We start from the raw sequence: 27,167 nt of genomic DNA, 5'->3' as shown, positions 1-27,167 counted from the left end.
CATGCTTTCTTCTCCAACGATGCCCACTGTCTATCTGTCATTCCCTCAGGCTTCTCATCCAAAGCTGATCCAGATCTGCTTGCATCAGAAGATCCTCCACTCGGATTTTCTACATGGAAAAATTCTCCTTGCCATCAAACTTCTCAAAATCAACCTTCATATTGCTGCCCATGACTGGATCCAAGCCAAACAAGCAATATAAATTTAAGAAGTGTAGAATATACTTGATGGTACCTTGCTGAAAATTTTCAGCACTTGGGATCTTCAACTTCTTGCACTTGGAACTGCTTCCTCACCACCGTGGCTCTGATACCAACTATTAGAGCACGATCTCAGCTCCTCCCATAGATCTTGGGTGCAGAGAACCAGCAACGAATAGATCTAGAGTCGTCTGGACATGATTCAAAGCCCTTGACGAAATCAGCCTGGTTGCTATCTTTTTCGTCAGCCTTTCGTTCCAGATGAAGAACACCTCTAAAACTATCTCTAAAAAATCCAAGATCTAGTACCCAACAAGATCAGATCTGGACTGATGTCCTCCAATTCATATATCTTGAATTGGGATATTCTAGATGGGGAAGAAGATAGATGGAAACAGACCTCGCAGATCTGTCCTGCTGCAGCCTTTCCTGTAGATCTGTTGATGGAGATCTCACTCGTGCCTCAAACGACCTCAGATCAACTCCAGATCTGAGAGAGACTTGTACCAACCTCTTCTCAAGAGATTTCAGGTCTTGAACCTGGTGTTTGGATGACTGCAAGAGAGGGGAGAGAAGAAATGGCTGGCGGCTGCAAGGGGGAAGGGGCTAGCGCCTCCCTTCCTTTCTTTCCTTTTATGAACTGGCGGCAAGAAACCCTAGGGTTTCTTGCTTTTGGGGCATGGAAGATGGCTGGAGAGAGAGGGAGAAGAGAGAGAGAGACTTGGGAGAAAGAGTTGTCTATTTTCTTGGCTTAATCAAACCTATACAAGTACATGTATATATAAACACCGGGTCAAGTGACCCAAACCAAAACTCTCTTGACCAACTCTATGGGAGATTAGGTTAACCCAAGCCCATGTACACCCATGACTCGACCTAATCTCACCTCTCCTGGGTCCAGACCTGACCCACAAAGAGTTGGTCCCTTGAGGCCCACATAACCTAGACCTCAAGAACCCGAAAGGCCCACACCTTTCAATCTAGGGCCCAACTAGCCCTAGAGTCTCCATGAAGCCCTCATGAATGATGGACCTTGGCCTTAGCCTTGGTCCCCTGGGCCTTGGGCACACCACCTGGATCACAACACATACAATCAAGATGGCGATCATATAGCTGCTGTGGTATGGCCTTAGTAAATAGATCTGCTATATTGTTCTTTTTGTCTACTCGTTCAAAGACAATATCTTATCTTTAACGAGATGGAAACGTCTGAGGATGTGCTTGGATCTATAATGAGACCTAGATTCCTTATTTTGAATAATGGCCCTAGTGTTATCACTATAGAGTGATACCGATCTTTCAATCTTAGGAATGACTCTTAAATCCATGATGAGTTTCTTCGTCCAGACAGCTTTTTTAATGACTTCACTGGCAGCAACATACTCTGGCTCAGTAGTTGAGTCAGCTATTATCTGCTGTTTGGAATTCTTCCAACTCACTGCCCCATCAATTAGGATAAACACATACCCTGATATTGACTTACTATCATCTGCTTTCCAATGATTCTTCCTTATATCATCCTGAAATCTACTAGCTATGCCCAAAGCATAAGCTACATCAGGCTTGGTACATAGCATGACATATATAATTGATCCCACAGCGAAGCATAAGAGATTGCATTCATCCTTTTCCTCTCTTCTGGTTTCTTAAGACATATTTTCTTAGAGAGACGTATACCATAACTTACAGACAAGTAACCTTTCTTACTTGCCTCCATATTAAATCTCTTTAATATGAGGTCTATGTACCGTGACTGGGATAAGCCTAACATCATTTTAGATTTATCTCTATAGATCTTTATACCCAGTATATATGATGCTTCACCCTAGTCTTTTATGGAAAACTTATTTGATAGCCAAGTTTTGATCGATTGCATCATTGGGATATCATTCCCAATGAGCAGTATGTCACCGACATACAGAACCAAGAAGACAATAACACTCCCACTTGTCTTCTTATATACACATGGTTCATCTGTATTTTTGATAAAGCCAAACTCTTTGACTGTCATATCAAATCGGATGTTCCAACTCCTCAAAATCTGCTTCGATCCATAGATGGATCTCATTGGCCTACATACTTGATTTGCTCTCTCACTTGAGACAAATCTCTCTGGTTGAGTCATGTAGATCTCTTCTTCTAGATTACTATTAAAAATTGATCTTGACATCCATCTACCAGATTTCATAATCGTAGTATGTTGCTATAGCAAGCAAAATCCGGATGGACTTGAGCATAGCCACTGATGAGAAGGTTTCATTATAGTCAATTTCTTACCTTTGACTGAAATCCTTCGCCACTAACCTAGCTTTGTAGGTTTCTCTTTGGCTATCTACTCCGATCTTCCTTTTAAAGACCCACTTGCACCCTATTGGGGTCACACCCTCAGGTGCATCAACCAAGGTCTACACTTGGTTGGTCTTCATCGAGTCCATCTCAGATTTCATAGCTTTCAGTTATCTGTTTGAGTCTTTATTCATGACAGCTTCCGAATAGGTCGTGGATCAACATTCTAAATGATGTTGATAGAATTATTATTCTCAATGATAAAATTATATCTCAGAGATGCTTGACGCACTCTATCTGACCTTCAGAGAGGAGGTGTTTATAGTGGATGTACCTCATCCTTGGATACTTTTGATTGAGGATCTTCTTATGATCCAACCACTGGTATTTCTAGATCAGTTTGTAGATCATGAACTTTCATAAATTCAATATTCCTCCCACTGCCTCCTTCTTGGATAAATCATATTTCAAAAAAATGGCGTGCCTACTAACAAACATCTTTTGTTTAGTAGAATGGTTGAAATAATATCCATTAATTTCCTTAAGATACTCTACAAACCTACACTTGTCTGATCTAGCACTAAGCTTATGTCCTAAAAATATTTTTGACATAAGTAGGATAGCCCAAAGTCTTAAGATGTTTAAGTTTAGGCTTCCTTCCATTTCATGTCTCATATGGAGTGCTTGCAATAGACTTTGAAGGCATTCTATTTAATATATATGTGGTAGTCTCTAAGGCATTATCCCTAGAATGATATTGGAAGATCGATGAAGCATATCATAGACTGCACCATATCCATTAAAGTGTGATTCCTCCTTTCTGCTACACCATTTAACTGAGGTGTATAAGGAGGGGTCCATTCAGAGAGAATACCTTTACTTTTAAGATGATCAAGAAATTTACTGGATAAGTACTCTCCTCTTCAATCAGATCGAAGAATTTTGATACTTTTTTTAGTTTATTTTTCGATCATACCTTGATCTCTTTGAACTTATCAAAAGTTTCGAATTTATGTTTCATAAGATACACATATCCGAACCTTAATAAATCATCTGTAAAGGTAATAAAATAAAAGTATCTTCTTCTAGCCTGAGTTGTTATCAATCCATATACATCTATATGTACTAGAGCTAACAACTCACCTATCCTCTCTCCATATCCAGAAAATAGAGTTTTGATTATCTTACCCATGAGACAAAATTTATAAGTTCTCAATGATTCATAATTATTTGGGTCAAAGAATTCTTCTTTGTATAACTTATTTATCCTTGACTCACTAATATGATCAAAATGATAATGCCAGAGATATGTGACATTCATATTTTCTCTCTTTCTTTTCATATTTCTTTCAATATGAAAAATATTTTTATTGCGTGCAAGAATTAAAAGATTGTTATCAATATAATCACTGCCATAAAATTCATTAGAAAATAAAAATGGAGCATCCATTTTTCAGTAGCTTTATTTCATAACTTTGTTTTAATAACAAATGTATAGAAATAATATTTCTAATGATCTTTGGCATGTAATAATAGTCTTTTAATTTTAAAATTTTGTCTGAAGGTAAATCAAGCATACAGGTTCCCACAGCCTCTGCACTAATGGACTCTCCACTTGCACCATAAAGCTCGAGATTATCTCTTTTCAGATCTTTGATATTCTGTAGTTGCAGTAACGAACTATTAAAGTGCGATCCACTAGTGGTATCCAATACCTAAATATTAGAGTCTGAATCACTCAATAGGTCTGTATCATATACACACCTTTTGGTGTTACACTTGCACCCTCCTTCAATCTTACAAGATTATTCTTGCAATTATACTCTTAATTTTTAAATTTATCATAAATAATATCCATACAGACATCATTATCTTCTCATTATTACTGACCAAACTAGAGTAAAAAATATTCAGAATATTAGAGTTTTTTTTTATATAAATTTAATTTGTAAGTTCCTTAACCAATCCACGTAGTTGTATCGATCAACATAGTTTTATTTATTGTATCATAGGATGAATAAAAAGCTATAATGTAGACTTAAATCTACATAAAATAATAGTATAAGCAGACCACTCATGTTTGACATGCATAACTAGATGAGAACTTTTAAAACTAGTTGTCTCTCACTATTTTATCAGATACCATAGCCCTCTCCTATGGTAAACAAGATATATTTTATATTTATCTTAGTGGAATTGAGACCCTAATTCTTTATAACGATCTTATGTTAACACAACAAACCCTTATGAGTTCATAGGTAGGAAACTCTTTCCAATTACATCTCATGCAATTCTCAATATTTTATTTTGGCTTCTAAAATATTATTAGCCTTGTGTTAACACAATAAGCTATAATATTTTAGTTAAGTAAGACCCTTCATTTCAACACAGTCAAATCGAATATAACTGCCCTTGTGTTAGCACAACAAAGCAGTATATCCAAAATTACCATAAGCATCTTTTATGCACCAGGATTATGTTATATCAATCTTATGACAAGCCTTATGGTAACACAACAAACTAGCCATAGTTCATGATGTAACATTAACCTAGCATGAAAGAAGGCCCTTAGTAGTGTTTAAAATACTAAGCTATCTTTATTCAAGATTCGAACTAATCCAATTGGCCAAGAAAGTATTAAGATTGGTGGGGGTCCCCCATTACTTTTCTTAGACACCAATAAAATTGGCCAGATCAGCAACAGAACCAATTAAATAACCACCACACTTGAAACACTCCTTAGACACTAATTAATTAATCGATTCAAGAAAATAGGTCAGCTTCTGGTTTACAACACTACGACTTAATATGATTTTTATGAGGGCTTTAATGGTCTCAAACACATCCTAATTCAATCTATCACAAGAATACACTATAATAGTTGTATCTTAATAATCATAACAACTAATTATGGCATCTTATCATATCTCTAAGATATGGAAGCAGAATCATACAATATGATTATAACTAAATATCTCAAGTACATCATATATACATGAAGTTCTAATAATATGCATGAATATAAAACTCTTTTTTCATAGTTCTTCTTCTTGAAACATCATAGTGGCATCCCTACATGCCATAAGAGTACCCTATTGAATAGGAAGAGAGAGTCTCTGAACCCTACTTGCTCTTATGACCGGACGGTCTGGTGATGAACTCCAATTAGAGTACTAAGCTATTAAGAAAATTCTATACATACATCATGCATTTTATATTTAAAACATATCTCTAAGACATGATAGGATTTGGATGTTCAATCGGGTTCAACCCTTGACCCGACTTGAACCAAACCAAAAATTCATGTTTGATCACAATCAAAATAATAATTTAATCTTTGATTATATAAATCGACCTAGCTCTGATATCACTGTTGGGTTTCGGTGGCACAGCAAAAGGGTTAAGTGTTTAAAATTTTCATTCAAAACACCCAATGCACCGGAAGCCCTAATGCCCAAAAATTCTTGACTATAATAATCAAAGCATAATAAATATAAATTAAGATAAGAAGAATATCTATAGTGCTAATCCTAATTTCCATAAGGCATCCAAGTATCCACCCTCCAATGGTGATCCACATAAAAATTGAACCAAAGACAGCACTCCTTCTTCACCTTGCTTCAAGAGTTCTAGCCCCTAGAACTAGACTAGCCTCGTACCGATCAAGTTTCTTCAAGAACCTGACCTCACCCTCTTAGAACCTCCTTTGAACTTCTGATTCTTCTTCTTTAGGACCCTTATAACCCTTGTTAGGACCAGATAAGGCTTTGTCTTAAATCCCAAAGCTTTGTCCTAAAACTAAGATAGGTTGTAAGAAAGAAAGGAGAGCAACAGGAGAGAAATTGAAAACCCCTCTTCAATCCATTGGATACCCAGTGCCTCGACCTATTTATAGCCACCAGAGAGATGCCAAAAGAGAGGGACATGCCTTATCCCAAAAGGCTTATCTGATCTGATTATCAGAGATAAGAGTTCCTTCAAGCAGAAGGACTCTTATCCATGATACGTCGATCAGCACCCTGGTCTGCATGCGTGCAACCAAAGAAGGGATGTTTTCACATCCCTTCTCAAATCAGAAAAATCATCAAAAATCTTTGTGGATTGAGGATTCAATTTAAATTCTAAAAAATTAAAAATAGTAATAAAATTCTCACAAAAGGATGCTATTCTCATACCTCTTCATGTGAGTGCTGATCTCCACATGCGCAGGCATCAGGACCGACTTATGGCATCCGTGTGGCTTCCAAATAAGTTTGAAAAAATTTCAAAAAAATTAACGAAAATAGCTTATCAAATGTAGAATGTTACCACCAAAAATTGTTCTAATATGAAAGCATTTGAGAAGGACTCTCCAAATCACGGAGAGACGCGATGCTTCTGCATGCACGCATGAGACATCCTTCTTTTTCTAATTTTTTCTCTTCCTCAAAAATTTCAAAAAAGATATATCTCATGCTTTGAGATGTGTACTATAGGATGGAGATGATGTGAGCTATCACACATAATTTTATTCTCATAAAAAATAATATTTTTCTTCTACCCACGCCAATACTTGTATGCAGAACCTATTTTGCACCAAGAGTCCACCATAACTTGGACTCTTCATAATTGGTGTTAACATGGGATGTGGTGCCCCAATTTAGGTTGCTTCTAGGTGTTATGATCTAACCTAAATTTCTATCAAATTGGGCTAGCTAATTAGCAAAGGATGGGACCAAATTGGTCTCCAAAAGAGCAAATGTTTCCACACGTGCTAGCATGCTTATCGGAACCCTGATTGAATCCAAAATTCCAATCAATCTTTTTCAAAAGGATCCTTGGCTAATTTCTATATGTGTGTGACCCATTGGGTTCCATATCTAGCTAGAAGTAAGTTTGGATATAAGTTGACCAAATTTGATTAGATTTCAATCTAATCAATTTAGGTCCAATCGAGCTAATCCGAGTTCAATAATTAGAATCATTTCTAATTGGCAATCGAATTAAACTCTTTAATTCGGTAAAAAATATACAAGTCAAGATTGACATCTAGCAACATATCATGACTATCCAGAAGATATAAAATTTGATAAAAATACCAAATCTATCCTTTAGTGACAAATTATCATGTAATTCAATCTTTCGATCATCCTTGCACCTTGAATATGTTCATGAGTATGGAATCATGTCAAACTCAAACACATATTCATATCGATTCTCAATTAATCAATAATGACTCCAATGAAAAAGTATTAGAAACTCTTTTTAATCTCCTTCCTACTTTTGGCCAAAGGACTTTTCTGAGTCATCTAGGATTGAGAATACATAGGATGCGATCTCCTCTTACTAAGAGTGATCGATTCCATATTGACCTACTCACAACCTTCATACACACTTCACCATATCCAGAACACCCCATACATGTCTTAATGCCATGCCTAGGTATGAACCAAAATATTGGTTCATATGCACAAGATTCCATGGTGGTTTCAGGTCTAAGGATCACTTGCACAACTCTCACTTAGAGAACCATCTTTGACAAGCAAATAAGACTTTCATTAGATGTTCTTTTTCATCGAGTCAAATCTGTGGACTCATTTCTCAAATGAGCACCCACATCTTGTATTAGTGTCTCACACAAGTGGCTAGTGAGATCTGCCACCCTCTCCATTGAGCATACATAGGATGTGCCAGTCTATCTGAAATATTGATCCCCAACTCAATGCTCCTATGATCAGAAATATTTAAGATTAGGATTTTAGAATTTTAGGTCTCACTAGCATGATCCATTTATGTCTCTTAAAATCGTTATCCTAATCTTTGGGGTTCATCATAATCTGAGACATATTAAGATGCAGCTAATATGATGAATCAATACCTCAAATAATATATGTCATTTTATGAGTTGAACAATTTTAAAGAAAGTTTCATCGCAACACACTTACGATTGGCTTATAGGGCACTCTTCTTTCATAGGCATGGTATTAGTCTCTCCAAGATGATGTGTCTGACTACATCTAAGGAGGTATAGCACATAAGTAAGATTTCTTAAGCTTTGATGATAGGAAGCCTCATGTATGATATACTATGTACTCGACCTAATATTATCCTTACCGTGAGTGTTACAAGTAGGTATCAGTCGAATCCAAATGAGGAGCACTGGATAGTTGTGAAGAACGTCCTTAAGTACTTAAGAAAGACTAAGGATCTGTTCTTGATCTTTGGAGGTGATTTTGAGTTACGAGTCAAGGGCTATACTGACTCAGACTTCATGTCTATCTTGATGATAGAAAGTCTATGTCAGGATACGTGTTCATTTGCAATGGTGGTGCAGTTAGCTGAAAGAGTTTCAAGCAACTTATCATAGCAGATTCGACCACGGAGGTTGAGTATTTCGTTACTTCGGATGCTACAAAGGAAGATTTTTGGCTCAAAAAAGTTCATTACGAAACTTGGGGTTATGACATCGGATGTCATACTATTGTACTGTGACAATAATGAAGTCATAGCACTTGCTAGGAAGTCGAGGTCTCATAAAAAATCTAAGCATGTCGAGCGATATTTTCATATCATATGTGACTACCTTGAAAAGAAACATATTGAGGTATGAAGAGTAGACTCTGCGGATAATGTGACAGACCCACTGACAGTTGAGCCAATAAAAATGGAAGTCCACCTTAAGAAGATGGAACTTAGATTTGTAGCTAATTGGCTTTAATCCAAGTGAGAGATTGTTAGATGTATGTCCTAGAAGCCAATATGGCTGACACATTGTAATAATTTTAGGAATAATTTTATACTTAATATATTGATATGAACAATAAAAGATAATTTTTTTTTTCATTCAAGTGGGATGTGTCCTTGAATCATCCATGGAATTAGTTTTGATACATATTCTCAAAGTGTTGAGAATTAGAGATATATATTTAATTTCTAAATACTCTCGATCATAGGATCATCATGAGGATGGTGGTAGATCCAAATAGACTAGCACATAAATTACTTTCTTCAAGATAGATAAGTCTCGATCTACAATATAGGGATGCAGGGTGATAAGTGTGGGTGGTTGTTAGAGAATAACTAATACTGAGCATGACCATACAAGTGATCATTTGGATTTTATTCAATCGTTAGTGCTTATCTCGATACTGTAGTTGTATAACTTGTTCTTTAACTTGAAATAATACTGCTACTTACAGTGAGGCTGCTGAAGTTTGAATGATACATAAATATGGATCTCAATGAGCTCTTGTAGTGGATGTTGGTGACAGTTAGTCCACTGTAGGAGTGGAGTGCACATCAAGATAGGATCTACCGACCTTGATAGAAAGAAGTAATTCTATGAGATTTGAAAGGTAAGTCCAAGAATCTATGGTCATAGTAGTGTGATTGATAGAAAAGAATTTTCATAGAAGTCACAACTAGACTGAGCTGATCGAATCTATCATATGACTAATATTGAGGTTTGACGATTTATCCATGACCTGCCATCTAGTCGAGACTCATGATAGAGAGGCTGAATCACATGTTAACTATACCTAGAGTTCATTTCTGCTTTACTAGATTGTCACTATATACTGCAAAGTGTCACTGATGGATTGTGAGAGCTCACTAGGATCGTTCTGGATCGATAATCCTTACTGAGTTAGAGTAAAATTATTCTGATTCATTGAAAAGAATTTCAATGATACAATGATAGAGATCATTGTATATCTTACTACTAGATAGAATTGAACCTATGGAGTCACACAGTAAAGGGATTAGGTCTGAAATATATAATTGAGTTTATGAAGTATCAATTGGGTTTAGAGAAACCCATTGAGTTCATGATAACCTTGCTAGCACATGGTTGGACTCAATTTTTCTTTTGTTGGGACTACTTATTTGATAAGATAATTTTAACTTAATTATCTGCTAATAACCTACATGAATTAGATTTATGAGACTTTAATTGTTGGGTGTCTAAGGTTATGGATCATATTAATTAAGGATGCAAGTCCCTAATTAATTTTCTTGATAGTTATTTTTGGATGCCACCTTGATTTGATCAAGTGGGACGTGTCTATTGATTAGAGGACTGTTAGTTCTCCTATGGGCATATCTAGGGTGTATTTTGGGATGTCTAATTATGGGTGCAACAGCTTCAATTGTTGCACCTAAAGGGTATCCTAAAGTAAGTTGGATAACATAAGTTAATAGGAAACCCAATGCAAGTAGGACTTGTATTATGTGATTGAATAGGATTCAATTCTTATGTCCATTTAAAGGACCTCTCCTAAGGTCTCTAGAGTATCCAAACCAATAGCCTCTCACACCCGAAGGCTCTCCCCTCACCCTCTCCCTTTCTCTTCTCTTGGGCATTCTACACGCCCATCCCTTGGGATGCGAGTCCAAGGAGTTCCACGCTTAAGGTGTTGGGCATCCCATAATTTGCTGGTTGTTCATATTTTGTAGCAGCACAAAGCAAGGAGAAACTCTAGAGAAGATGAGAAGAAGAAGATCAAGGAGAAAGATCAAGCGTTGATCGTGATCCAGACTTATTCAGATTCAGCAGGTGAATCTTGGAGAATCAAAATTTAGATTAAAAAGACTGTTCTAGGCTGATCCCAAGTGGATACTCATAGAGATCAGATATTTACTGTTAAGAGAGAACTTCTTCTCTTTCAAATTTAGATTTGAAGAAAAGGATTGTGAAATAGGTATGTGATTTGATCACAATCTGAATTTCAGCAAATATTAATTTTAGCATATGAGATAGATCCATGTGATTTTATATTTTCATGCATGCATAATTCAGATTAAAAGTATTTTAATCTTATTCTCTGCTATGGTATTTAGAAAATAAAATTTTTGAAATATATATGCATGCACCAAACCTCGAATTCTAACATATGCATGTTGACTAAGTTAGATTAGAGCCGATCCAATCAATTTTGGCCAAACCACATGCCGACCTCAGTTGTTCAAATAGATTTTTCTAATTGACTCATAAAATAAACTAGTTAATTCATAAAATCTAAAGAGAAGATTGACATCTAGCAATATATCATGCCTACTCAAAAAATATAAAATTCAGTAAAAATTTAAAAATATCATTAGTGGTAAGTTATCATGTAATTAATCCTTTGATCAATCTTCATCTCGAATAAGTGATGGGTACGAAATTAAGTCAAACATAACTCTTATTCATGAGATCTTATCTTGCTAATGAAGACTCGATTAAAAAAGTATTAGAAATTATTTCTAATCTTTTTATGCTTGATTAAAGACTTCCTGAGTCATCATTTAATGAGATAGTTTAGGATGATAACTCCTCTTACTAGGATTGATCGATTCCTTGTTGATCAAACTCATGATCTTCATACATAATTACCATAGTTGGAACACCCCTTCATGACTTAGTCATGAGTGAGTATGAACTAAAATATGGTTCATGTGAATAAGATCTCATGTAGTCTCAGGTCTAAGGATCAGTTGCACAACTCTCAGTTAGAGAACCTTCTTTGACATGTAAGTGTTCCATAAGTTCTCTTTTAGTAGGTCAATTCAGTGAACTCATTACCTAATGAGCACCCACATTCTTGTATTAGTATGTCACACAATAACTTGTATGATCAACCACCCCTTCTTTGAGCAAACAGAGGATATGCCAGTCTATCCGAAATATTGATCTCCGATTCAATGCTCCTATGACTAGGAATGATTTTAGATTAGGATTTAAGATTTTGGATCTTACAGGCTGACCACTTCATGAGCCAAAATTATTGCCCTAATTTATGGGATTCAACGTTATCTATTAAATATAGAAGATATAGCTAAAATGATGAATCAAAGAATGCCTTTATTAATATATAAATGTCAATACATGAGTTGGGGTTTTACAAAGATAAGTACCATCGAAATACAATTTAATTGGATTTAGGGCATCTATCTTTTATTCTTCTACTTGTACTAAAGTCAATCGCCCCAATATTTTAAACCCATATAATCAAGATGGTGATGAAACAGCTTCAATGTTAAACTTTAGTGAATGGGTCGACTATATTATTCTTTATCTCAATCCCTTCAATAGATACAACTTGTCTCTCGACAATCTCCGATCGAGGTGGTAGCATTTAAGGATGTGCTTAGATCTATGGTGAGATCTCAACTCCTTTGTTTGAACAATGGCTCTAGTGTCATCACAATAAAGGTATTGATCGTTCAATCTCACGAACTACTCCTAACTCAGTGATGAATTTCTTCATCCAAATAGCTTTCTTGGTGGCTTCACTAGTACGATGCACTCTGCCTTAGTGGTTGAGTTAGCTACAGTCTACTATTAAACTCTCCAACTCACTGCTCCTACATTTGAATAAAGACATGCCAGATATTGATTTACTATCATCTAGATCAAACTGAAAATTAGAATCGATATATCCTTTTAGTTTTAGTCTGGTCCTCCATAGATTAGAAAAGTATCTTTAGTCCTTCTTAGATACTTAAGAATGTTCTTCACAGCTTTTCAATATTTCTCTCCAGGGATTGTCCTAAAATCTACTGACTATGCCTAAAGCATAAGCTACATCAGGCCTGGTACATAGAATGGCATACATTATAGATCCCATAGCCAAAGCATAAGAGATACAATTCATCCTTCTCTCTCTTCTTATGTCTTAAAAGATATTTTTTTAGAAAGATGTATACCTTGACTCATTGGTAAGTAATCTCTTTTACTTGCCTCCATGTTGAATCTCTTCAACACTAGTCTATTATTTAGACTGGGATAAGCCTAACATCCTTTTAGATCTATCTCTATAGATCCTTATACCTAGCATATAGGATGCTTCTCCCAAATTTTTCATGAAAAACTTATTTGATAGCCAAGTTTTGATCGATTGAAGCATTGGAACATCATTTTCAATTAATAATATATCATTGACATAAAGAACTAGGAAGACAATGATACTCCTACTTGTCTCTTTATGCACATAAGGTTCATCCAAATTTTTATGAAGCCAAATAGTTTGGCAGTTACATCAAACGGATGTTCCAACTCTGCGATGCTTGCTTTAATCCATAAATAGATTTTCTTAGCTTGCACACTTGATTTGCTCTCCTACTTGAGACAAATCCCTCTGACTGTGTTATGTAGACTTCTTTCCTCAAGATTTTTATTAAGAAAAGTAGTCTTGACATCCATCTATTAGATTTTATAGTCATAGTATGTAGCTATTGTAAGCAAAATCCTGATGGACTTGAGCATAGCCACTGGTGAGAAGTTTTCATCATAGTCAATTTCTTATCTTTGTTGAAACCCTTTGCTACCAATCTAGCTTTGTAGGTTTCAACTTGGCCATCTGCTCCAATCTTCTTTTTTAAGATCTATTTATCGCCTATCGGAATTACACCGTCAGGCAAATCAATCAAAGTCCGTACTTGGTTGGTCATCATGGAGTCCATTTCAGATTTTATGGTTTCCAATCGTTTATCAGAGTTCTTACTCATGATAGCTTCCGAATATGTTAGTGGATCATCATTCTCAGTGATACTGGCTTTATTATCATTCTCTATGACAAAGCCATATCTAAGAGATATATGATGAACTCTTTCTGATCTTCATAGAGAAGATGTATATTGTGGATGTCCCTCTTCATTCGGTAACTTCTGGATGAGAAATTTCTTGAAGACTGTCCATGTTTATTTGTAGGTCATTAACTTCTTGAAGTTTAATTATCTCCCACTAGCCCTTTCTAGGATAAACTTTCTTTCCAAAAAAGTAGCTTGCTTACTAATAATTATCTTTTATTCAGTGGCACATAGAAGTAGCACCCAATACTCTCCGGTGGATAATCTACAAATCTATATTTTTTAGATCTAGCGCTTAATTTATGTCCAAAAATATTCTTGACATAAGCTGGATAGTCTCAAGTCTTAAGATGCTTAAGACTAGATTTTCTACCCATCCATATCTGATATGGAGTGCTAGGAATAGCTTTGGAAGGTACCCTATTTAAAACGTATGCAGCAATTTTAGGGTATATCTCCAAAAAGATATTGACAAATCAGTGAAGCGCATCATGGGCCGCACCATGTCTAACAAGGTTTTTCCTTTTCGCTATACCATTTAATTGTAGTGTTCAGAAGGGATCCATTCAAAAAGAATATCTTTTGACTTAGATGATCAAAAAATTCACTGAATAAGTATTCTCCTCTCAATTACATCGAAGGACCTTAATATTTTTCCTAGTTTGTTTTTTGACCAAGATTTGATACTCCTCAAACTTATCAAAAGCTTCAGACTTGTGTTTCATTAGAAATACATATCCGAATCTTGATAGATCATTAGTAAATATAATGAAATAGGAGTATCCTCCTCTAGCCTGAGTCATCATAGGCCTATATACATCAGAGTATACAAGAGCCAACAACTCATTTGCCATTTCTTCATGTCTAACAAAAGAAGTCTTAGTCATCTTTTCCATGAGATAAGATTCACAAGTCCATAATAATCAAAATTACATGAGTCAAAGAGCATATTTTTATATAATTTATTTATTCTTGACTCACTAATATGACCAAGACGGCAATGCCAGAGGTATGTCTCATTGATGTCCTCTCTTTTTCTTTTCATATTCATATTAATATGAAAAATTTCATCATTAAGTGACAAAACTAGAAGATCATTTTCAATAAAACCAATGCCAAAGATTTTATTAGAATGAATAATAGAGCAACTATTGCCCTTTACATTTATTTCAAAATCTTATCTTAATAATAAGGGTACAGATATTATATTCTTAATTATCTTCAGAATATATTAGCAATCTTCCAGTTTCAGAACCCTGTCGGAAGATAACTTTTGTAGGTAGGTGCCTACAGCTTCAGTGTATATGGTATCTCTAGTAGCACCGAACAGCTTAAAGTCATTTTTCTTCAGCCTTCGGATTCTCTGCAGTCCTTGTAAAGATTTGCAGATATGTGTATCATAGGCGATATCCAATACCCAAAGATTACTAGCTGAATGACTTAATGATAAAGCAGTTTGTATCATATACATACCTTTTTGTGCAGTGCTAGCACCCTGCTTCATGCCTACAAGAAAACTTTTATAGTTTTTTTTCCAATGTCCTGATTTGCCATAGTAGAAATAGGTAACATCCTTAGCCTTCTTCTTCTTGAAGGTGCTACTATTAGGGTTCAATTTTTGTTTCGAACTCTTCTTGTCAGTTTTCTTCTTAGTTACAAGAAGAACAGTATCCTTCTCTCTCTTGATGTGGGTTTCTGCTATCTTAAGCATATTAAGTAGCTCTGATAATGGAGTATCCAGCCTGTTCATATGATAGTTGATTACAAACTGGGAAAAGGAGTCTGGGAAGGGATTGTAATATCAAATCCTAACTGAGTTCTTCATCCTTGTGAAAACCTAATTGACTTAATCTAGTGATCAAATCATTGAGTTTAAGCACATGGATTTGAACTGGTGTGCTCTCAGTCATCCTTGTTCGAAAAAGCTGCTTAGATATTTCATATCTGGCAGTCTGGCTCTATTCTCCATATAACTCCTTAAGATTAAGGAGTATGGATTGAGGATTTATTTCTTCATATTGCCTTTGCAGCTCGTTATTCAGGGAGGCCAACATGATGCACTTGACAGTAGTATTGTCATTCTGCCATATCTTATATGTGGCTCTCTCCTCCTCGTAGCATCTTCCCTAATAGAATCAAGGTTGAGAGTATCCAAAATGCATGAGATCTTTTCTTATGTAAGAATAATGCACAACTTTCTCATCCAATCCATAAAGTTTGGATCGATCGACTTATTATTATCTAGGATGCTTCACAATGAGAGTGAAGAAGCCATAAAAAATTATCTACATAACAAGAATAATATATAATCAGACCACTCATAATGACATTCACAATAAGATAAGGTCTTCTATCTAGTTATGTCTCCTACTATTTTATCAGATTCCATACCCTCTCCTATGGTAAATGAGAAACCCAATCCTGATTTCTTAAGTGGGGTTGAGATTTTAATTTCTTATATCAGTCTTGTGGTTATACAATAAATCTCTATGAGTTCAAAGGTAGAAGATCCTTTTTAATTGCATCCCATACAACCCTCAACAATATTCTTATCTTTAAAACTTTTATAGTCTTATGGTTATACAACAGATTATAAAGTTTTAGTTAAGTTAGACCCTTTTTTTCATACAGCCAGATTTGAATAATGATGCCCTTATGGTTACACAACAAAGCAACATACTCAAAAATACCATAAGCATCTAATATGCACCAGAACTATATTACAACTATCGTCATAGTAGGTCTTGTGGTTACACAACAAACATACTATAGTTCTAGTCATAACATAGACCTAGCATGAAGGAAGACCCCTAATAGTAATATTTCAACATCAAACAATCCTAATTCAAGATCTTAACTAACCCAATTGGCCAAGAAAGTATAAATATAAGATTAGCGGGGGTCCCCTATTACTTTTCTAAACACCAACAAGTTGGCCAGATCGGTATTAGATGTATATCCTAGAAGCCAATATAGCTGACACATTGTAATAAATCTAGGACATAATTTTGTACTTAATATATTAATATGATCAATAAAAGAATAATTTTTTTTTATTCAAATGTAATGTGTCCTTGAATCATCTATAGAATTAGTTTCAATATATATTCTCAAGGTATTGAGAATTAGAGACATATATTTAATTTCTAAATACTTCAGATCATAGGATCATCATGAGGACGGTGATAGATTCGAATAGACTAGCGCACAGATCGCTTTCTTTGGGATAGATGGGTCTGTAGTTTATAGTGTAGGGAATTAGGTGACAATTGTGGGTGGTTGTTAGAGAACAACTGATACTGAGCATGACCATACGAGAGATCACTTAGATTTCTATTCAATCGTCAGTGATTATCTCGATGCTGTAGTTATGTGATTGGTTATTTGACTTGAGATGGTACTGCCACTCGCAGTAAGATTTCTGTAGTTTGACTGACATATAAACATGGGTCTCAATGTATCCTTGTAATAGATGTTGGTGATAGTTGGTCCACTGTAGGAGTGGGATGTGCATCAAGATAGGATCTATCAACCTTAATAGAGAGAAGTAGTTCTATGAGATTTAAAAGGCTAAGCCTAAGAGTCTATGGCCACAGCAGTGTAATTGATGAAAAAGAGTTTTCATAGAAGTCACAACTGGACTTGAGCTAATCGAATATATCATATGACTGATATTGAGGTTTGACAATTTATCCATGACCTACAATCAAGTCGGGACTCACAATAGAGGGACTGAATCACACATTAACTACACCTAGAGGTTCATTTCAGTTCTACTGGGTTGTCACTATATACTGCTAGGTGTCACTGATGGATTGTGAGAGCTCACTAGGTTTGTTCTGGACCGACAATCCTTGCTAAATTAGAGTAAAATTATTTTGACCAATTGAAAAGAATTTCAATGATACAATGATAGAGATTATTGTATATCTCACTATCAGATAGAATTAAATCTATGGGATCACACAATAAAGAGATTAGGTTTGAAATTAGTAATTGAGCTTATGAAGTGTTAATTAGATTTAGAGAAACCTGATTGGATTCATAATAGCATTGCTAGCACATGATTGGACCTAATTTCTCTTTCTATTGGGATTACTTATTTGATAAGATAATTCTAACCTAATTATCTACTAATAATCTACATGAATAAGATTTATGAGACTCCAATTTTGGGTGTCTAAGATTATGGATCATATAAATTAAGGATGCAAGTTCCTAATTAATTTTTTTGATAGTTATTCTTGGGCGCCACCATGATTTGATCAAGTTGGACGTGTCCATTGATTAGAGAGCCTTTAGTTCTCCTATGGGGTATCTCTTAGGTGTATTTTGGAGTGTCTAATTATGGGTATAAGGGTTCCAATTGTTGGTGCCTAAAAGGTCTCCTAAAGTAAGTTGGATAACTTAAGTTAATAGGAAATCCAATGCAAGTAGAACTTGTAATATGTGATTAAATAGGATTCAATCTTTGTACCTATTTAAAAGGATCTCTTCTAAGATCTCTAGAGCAAAAAAAACCAACAGCCTCTCACACAAAGAAGAAGTCCCCACGCCCTCTCTTCCTCTCCCTTTCTTTTCTCCCTCCCTTGGACGTCCAAACATCCTCCACCTTGGGACGTCCCTTCTTCTCTATGCCAAGGGGTGTTGAGGCAACCTCTTGCTGCTGCTTCTTGATATTTTATAGCAGAATAAAGCAAGAAGAAAGGCTAGAGAAGAGAAGAAGAAAAAGATCAAGGAAAGAGATCAAGTATTGATCATGATCCAAGCTTCGTTCAGATTTAGCAGGCTGAATTTTGAAGAAAAAAATTCAAATTGAAGAGGACTGTTTCAGGCTAATCTCGAGTGGATACTCATAGAGGTCAGACATTTATGTGGCTAAGAGAGAACCTCTTCTCTTCAGATCCAGATTTAAAGAAAAAGATTGTGAAATAGGTATGTGATTTTATCACAATCTGAATTTCAGCATATATCAATTTTGGCATATGAGATAGATCTATGTAGTTTTATATTTTTATTAATGTATAATTTAGATTAAAAATATTTTAATCTTATTTTTTACTATGGTGTTTAGAAAATAAAATTTTAAAATACATATGCCTACATCAAACTCCAAATTCCAACAGTGGTATCAGAGCCATGGATTTTCATATGCTGAATTTTGATATACATATTTTCAAAAAGGTTCAAAATTAGATTTATCCTTGATACATGAGATGTATAGATAGATCTTCAAATCTGTAATTTAATTTATAGCATATAGTTAATATGTTATTGCATGCATAGATCTGAATTTTGATCTAGAAAGAGTTCTAGTTCATGTTCATGTGATACATAGATGCATGCATAAAATTTAAAATTTTATATGATCTAAATTTTGATTCATATATATGATATATGATTATATATTTAGATCATAAATTTATTTTTAATCTAGTCCATAATTGGTATATGAGATATATGATATCATGTTTAGATCTGAAATTGAAAGGATCGCACAGGGGTTTCATGCATGCATTTTAAAATTTTCAATGGAAGAATATTAGATTAAACTATTTAATATATAAATACATACATAAGATCTAATCTTAAAACTCTAATAAATAGGTTTATAATATGAATTTATATGCATAAAAATCTGAATCTAAAATGACAAGCATTTGAACAAGAACAGCAATTAGTGATAGCTCTAATATACTATTTCTAGGATTCCAAACCCAATACCTGAGTGTGGGTAGTCAAACTACATAATTGAGAACGTAGATCTGAAAGTCTTCTCTGATCATATTCAGCCACACAAATATCCAGCCTCTATGGATGGTCCACATGAAGTCTTCGAATTGATCAGCCCTCCACAGGAGTGCTAGCTCGTGCAGTCGACTTCTGATGGCAGATTTGATTTGATCTCTTCCTTCGATTGTCTCAAACTTTTTTGATATCGAAGATGGATCAGAGAGAGATATTGGATGATGGAGAAAAATCTGATGAAGACTCTCTTTCTTTGGATTCTCTCACCCAAAGTCCTAGAATAGTTCTAGGTTGCTCACCCGAGAGGAGATCAATCTCCTCTTTTGTTCATACCAAGGAAGTAGGAAACCCACCCAAACCTCATACCCTAAAGAAGGATTTTTGCCCCTCTTTTTCTCTGATATCTCACAATAAAAAGCTCTATATATTTGGTGCACAAAATTGTGACCTTTTTATGGTTGTCATACAAACCAAGCAAAGAAGGATAAGGGCTAGAGTTTGTTGCAATTAAAATCATTTTGAATTTCAATTTGACTTCAACTTTTTCTCACTCTTATCTGACTTAAAGAGAAGCTTACTAGAGAAAATTAGATATAGAAATCAATCAGAAAGACTTCCTTTTCTCGCACACAATGGACCCCTTCAAAAATAATCAATGTGTGGAAGGATATGGATAAGATTTTAGGTTGAAATTCAAACTATTTTGAATTCAAATCAAAATCAATCAATTTCTATCCTTAATGGGTGATAAAAAAAGAGTTTTATTCTAATTGTTTTATGTATAAACTGATTTTATGTGATGAAAAAAGATGTGAGACAATTTGGATGGCGCAAGAGAGAGAGTCCCATTCATTTGGGACTCTAGGGTTTAACCAATTGGATTTTTTTCAAACCCAATTCAATTAGATCCAATTAAAATAAGATGAACATAATCTAATTAGGCTTCAATAATCTCAATTAAGTCTAATCAAATTAATAAATTAATTAATTCATAGATCCGATCAAATCAGGATCATTTCTCTCTTATCGATTAGGTCATCTCATAACCTATTCAGACTTGACCTGATTGAACCAATTCAATTAAACATGATCCAAACTTTAATACTCAATCAAATTGGGCTAATTAGTGATCTAATCACTAATTAATTTTCTATTAATAATAGAGTCTAAGTCTAATGAAATTTTTCTCTAGAGTCCCCACCTAGTGGGACTCTTCACCAGAGTCTCCGTCCACTGAAACTCTTCAGATTAGCCATGTAATCAGGAAAAAACTTCTAATATTCATGACTCCATAGGTTCGAACCTAAACTGGTAGCATAGAAACTAATTTTTGTACCAATCGGAGTAACCATCTAGTAATGGTACCCAACGTCTGGATAGAATGAATGCGTACAAAGCAACACTCAAGAATCTATTTGGATATAGCTACCATATAATTCATCCCTTTGACCCTTGATGTTAGGATGACATAGAGTTTAAATTATCAACTCTTAACAGTACATCTATTATGTGTCTCAGCCTGATAAATCTTGTGACTCCACATAAAGATTGTTTTGATCAGGGTCTTACTAAATTGAAACACAAAGCATTCTCTCCAATCTCTTGGAGTGGTCAATTCCATCTTGACTCACGCACCGACTTCACAAGTACTTGACTGTGTCCAAAAATCTTCTGATCTTGAATTCGAAATTCAGGTAGTCTGGCACCAAAGCATAGTGAGTTGCTTATAAGTCACCGTGGTGATCTCAAGTCGGTGGGACACTTATACCCATATCTCTTTAGAGTGACTTTTGACAACAAAGTGCTGCAGAGTTGGTCACGTTCAGTGAAATGTACTCCTCCATTTCACCTGCATGCCATACCAATATCTCCATGCTCTTTGGTTAAGAGGACAACCAACCTATATGGCACACAACGATCTACACTAGACATGTCTATGATCCTAGTAATAGCATATCATTTGATTGCAAGCTCATTTAAGGACTCAACGATAAATCCTCCTTTATCAATTTAAAACAGTCCTAAGAACTTTCATCATAATACAGAAGTTCGATATAGAAGATGTACAAGCTTATGATGAAAATAATTAAATAAATATTTTATTAATTAATTCATATATAATTACATCAAATAGCACAACTATCAACAGACTGACGATTGACATTGGGACACATTTTCCAATTACTCCCACTTGTACTAAAGCCAATCGGTACAGTATCGTATATTGATCTTCGAATTTCTTCATCGTAAGGGCTTTAGTTAATGGGTCAGCCAGGTTCTTCTTTCTATCGATCTTTTGAAGGTCGACGTCACCTTGATCCATAATTTTTTGGATCAGATGGTAGTGATGCAGAATATGCTTGGTCCGTTAATGTGACTTCGGTTCCTTCGCTTGATCAATGACGTTAGTGATGTCACAATACAACAAGATGGGGCCATCAAAGGAGGGTGCCACTCCGAGCTCATTGATAAATTTTTATAACCACACAGCTTCCTTCACAGCATCGGATGCCGCGATATATTTCATCTCGCAAGTAGAGTCAGCCACAGTGTGCTACCTAGAACTCTTCTACCAGATTGCTCTACCATTCAGAGTATAAATATATCCGACATGCTCTTACTGTCTTCATAATCTGACTAAAAATTGGAGTTTGTAAACCCTACAAGTTTTAAGTCGGATTCTCTATAGATAAGCCACTGATCGTTAGTATTTCTCAAATACTTAAGGATGATCTTTACAACCTTCCAGTAGTTCTCACCTGGATCGGACTGGTATTCACTCACTACCCCTAGTGACTATGCCACATTTAGTTGTGTACATATCATGGCATACATAATAGATCTCACTGCTGAAGCATATGAAATTCTACTCATACACTCTCTCTCTTAAGGAGTTGTTGGACAGTTATTCTTTGAGAGAGAAATTTTTTGGCCTATCGGAAGATAGTTTTTTTTGAAATTCTCTATACTGAATCTTTTCAGTAGAGTATCAATGTATGTTGACTGGGATAATCCAAGCAATCTTTTAGATCTATCTCTATAGATCTTCATCCCAAGGATAAAGGATGCTTCTCTCAAATCTTTCATAGAGAACTATGATGACAATCAAATTTTTATTCCTTGTAATGTAGGGATATCATTCCTGATTAAAAGAATATTATTCACATACAAAACAAGAAATACTATTATTGAGTTATTAACCCACTTGTATATACAGGGTTCATCTCCATTCTTAATAAAGCCATACGTTCTGATCACTTTATCAAAATATATTTTTCAACTCTGAAATGCCTGCTTAAGTCCATAAATGGACCTCTAAAGCTTGCACACCTTTGACTCATCAGTGGATATGAAATCTTTAGGTTATATTATATACACCTTTTCTTCTAGCTCTCCATTTAGGAAGGCTGTTTTCATATCTATTTGTCAGATTTCATAGTCCAGATGTGCTGCTATCGTAAGCATGATCTGAATGGACTTGAGCATTGTCATAAGAGAAAATATCTCATTATAGTCAATACCATAATGCTGACGGTAACTATTGGTAATCAGATGGGCTTTATAGGTTTTCATCTTTTCGTCTGCATCCCTCTTCCTTTTGAAGACCCACTTACACCCTATAAATTTTTTTCTTCAGGTGGATCAACCAATGTCCATACATTGTTGACTTTCATGGACTCAATTTTAGATTTTATGGCTTCCAGCCACTTATCAAAGTCAGACCTTTGCATCACATCCATATAGGTAATCGGATCTTCATTATTCTCATCTTGTTCAACTGGATCACCATCCCAGATCAAAAAATTATAGTATCTATCCGATTAATACGATACTCTAACAGGATCTCTTTAAAGATATTTTTATAATAGGTTTCAGATTTGATCTAATCAACTCTAACTCTATGGATTTACTAGATTGTGTCGGTTTCTCTACCAATCGAACTTTATCAAGTTCAATCTTTGAGGTATTAGTTTCTTCTCCAAAGAACTCTTTTTCTAGAAAGATTGCCCTATTGCCAATGAACACCTTCTATTTGTTAGTAAGGTAGAAGTAATACACTTTGGTTGCTTTTAGGTACCCTACAAATAGATACTTGTCAGATCTAAGTCCAAGCTTGTTAGTTTTTAGACGTTTGACATAAGCCAGACATCCCAACACTAAGGTGAGAGAGTGCTAGTGTTGTGATCCAGGTGGTATGCCCAAGGCCCAGAGGACCAAGGCTAAGGCCAAGGTCCATCATTCATGAGGGCTTCATGGAGGCTCTAGGGCTAGTTGGGCCCTAGGTTGAAAGGCTGGGCCTTTCGGGTTCTTGAGGTCTAGATTATGTGGGCCTCAAGGGACCAACTCTTTATGGGCCAGGTCTGAGTCCAGGATAGGTAAGATTAGGTCGAGTCATGGGGATGTGGGCTTGGGTTAAATTAATCTCCCATAGAGTTGGTCAAGGGAGTTTTGGGTTTGGGTCACTTGACCCTGTGTTTATATATACATGTACTTGTATAGGTTTGATCAAGCCAAAGAATACAGAAACTCTTTCTCCTAAGTCTCTCTCTCTCTTCTCCCTCTCTCTCCAGCTATTCTCCATGCCCCAGGAGCAAGAAACCCTAGGGTTTCTTGCCGCCAGGTCCCAAAAAGGAAAGAAAAGAAGGGAGGCGCTAGCTCTCCCCCTTTGTGCCGCCAACTCTCTCTCCTCTCCCTCTCTTGCAGCCACCCAAACATCAGATCTAGGATCTAGAATCTCTTGCAAAGAAATTGGTACAAGTCCCTCTCAGATCTGGAGTTGATCTGAGGTCGTTTGAGGCATGGGTGAGATCTCCATCAACAGATCTACAGGAAAGGCTGCAGCAGGATAGATCTGCAAGGTCTGTCTCCATCTACCTTCTTCCCTATCTAGAATATCCTAATTTAAGATCTACAAATTGGAAGACCTCAGTCCAGGCCTGATCTGGTTGGGTACCAGATCTTGGATTTTTTAGAGATGATTTCATAGACGTTCTTCATCTAGAACGAAAGGCTGACGAAGAAGACAGCAACCAGGCTGATTTCGTCAAGGGCCTTTGATCGAGTCCAGAAGTCTTCAGATTTGTTCGTTGCTAGTTTTGCTGCACCCAAGGTCCATGGGAGGAGCCAGGATCATGCTCCAATAGTTGGTATTAGAGCCACGATGGTGAGGAAGTGGTTCCAAGCACGAGAAGTTGAAGATCCCAAGTGCTGAAAATTTTCAGCAAGGTACCATCAAGGTATATTTTACACTTCTTGATTTTATATTGCTTGTTTGGCTTGGATCCAATCATGGGAAGCAATATGAAGGTCGATGTCAAGAGGTTTGATGGCAAGAGAAATTTTTCCATGTGAAAAATCTGGGTGGAGGATCTTCTGGTGCAAGCAGATCTGGATCAGACTTTGGATGAGAAGCCTGAGGGAATGACAGATAGATAGTGGGCATCGTTGGAGAAGAAAGCATGCTCGGTGATCAGAGGATGTTTGGCGGATGTGGCGTTGTATTCGGTGCTGGAAGAAAAGACCCCGAAGGGCCTTTGGTTGAAGTTGCACACCATGTAAATGGGGAAGAATATGTGCAACTAGCTAATGCTGAAGAAGAGGTTGTACATTCTTCGGATGCAGGAAGGATCTGATGTGATTGGCCACATTCAGAGGTTCGACCAGTTGTGCACGGTGTTGATGAATATCAGGATGAAGCTGGATGAGGAGGACAAGTCTCTATTGCTTCTATGTTCGCTGCCCGGATCATATGATTCTTTGGTGACTACACTGCTCTACGGCAAGGAGACTCTAGAGTATGAGAACATGGTCTCGGTACTGAGGTTGAATGAGCAGAGGAAAAAGTTGACCAGAGATCGGGCTCCCCAGGTGGGTTTGGCAGTAGGGTAGAGGATAGGTAGAGGTGGAGGTAGAAGCAAGTCCAGGGGGGGTCCAAGTCCAGGAAGGGAAAGAAAGAGGTGAAATGCTTCTAGTGCAACGAGTTCGGGCACTTCAAGCGAGAATGTCCACTATGGAAGAGCAAGAAGGGAGAAAGAAGTGGCTCAGAATCAGTGAGTGCAGTTGCTGCACAGCAGGTGGAGGATGATCTACTTGTGGTATCAGATGGTCACAGGCATTACACAGAGGAGTGGACACTAGACTCTGTGTGCTCATCACTACACACCACACAGGTCTTGATTTGCGACATACACCAAGACAGATGAGGGATCAATGACTCTAGACGACAATCATCCTTGCAAGGTGGTTGGGATAGGGACAGTAGGGTGAGGATGTTTGATGGGATTGTGAGGACATTGACAAATGTAAAGCACGTCCCGGAGCTGGAAAAGAATCTGGTGTCACTAGGCTACTTGGAGCATAGTGGATACAGCTTCAGCAGTAGGGCTAGAAGCGGAGTACTGAATATCTCCAATGGAGCTATGATGGTGATGAGAGGCAGAAGGTTGGACAATAACCTCTATCGCATGGAGGGATCTGTGGTGACCGAAGAGTCTAATGTAGCAGCTACAGCACGGGACCAGCAGGGGCTTACAGGATGTGGCACTACCGCCTAGACCACATGGGTGACAAGGGCTGAGGGAGTTGAGCAGGAGAGGACTCATCTCTGATCTGGAGGATGGTGCTACAGGAGAGATCTGTGAGCCTTGCCAGATGGGAAAGCAGAGGAGAGTTAAGTTCAACATCAATACAACCTGCAATGCAGCCCCTCTGGAGTTAGTACACACGGATGTGTGGGGACCAACCCTAGTTTCAGCTAGGAATGGGGCTAGATACTTCATGACCCTGATTGATGATTTCTTAAGAAAACTCTGGATTTACTCTTCATGAGAGAGAAGTCAGAGGTCTTCACCAAGTTCAAGATCGAGAGAGCTGAGGTGGAGAAGGAGCAGGGGAGGAGTGTTAAGTGTCTGAGGTCAGACAATGGGGGAGTACACCAGCAAAGAGTTTCAGGACTACTGTGAGGAGTGTGGGATCAGTAGGACACTTTCCCAGTTAAGGAGACTCCACAGCAGAATGGGGTGGCCGAGAGGATGAACAGAACACTTCTGAAAAAGGCACGATGCATGAGGCTGCAGGCAGGGCTTCCAAAGGAGTTCTGTTGACACAATTGACGTAGCGGGTTAGTTGGTCAATCGTCACCTCACACCAGGTTGGATGGCAGGCTTCAGAGAGGTGTGGTCTAGGAGGACAGTTGGGCTGGGCCATCTATGGGTATTTGGGTGCACGGCCTATGTGCACATTGGAGCTAGTGAGCGGAGCAAGCTAGACGCCAAATCACGCAAGACGGTGTTTCTAGGCTATCCACGAGAGTTAAGGGATTACAGGCTGTGGGATCCCTTGAAAAAAAAGGTCATCATTAGTCAGGATGTGACTTTTGATGAGGAG

Source organism: Elaeis guineensis, chromosome 2 (assembly GCF_000442705.2).
Source record: "Elaeis guineensis isolate ETL-2024a chromosome 2, EG11, whole genome shotgun sequence".
NCBI lineage: Eukaryota > Viridiplantae > Streptophyta > Magnoliopsida > Arecales > Arecaceae > Elaeis > Elaeis guineensis.
This window is presented reverse-complemented; position numbering follows the sequence as displayed.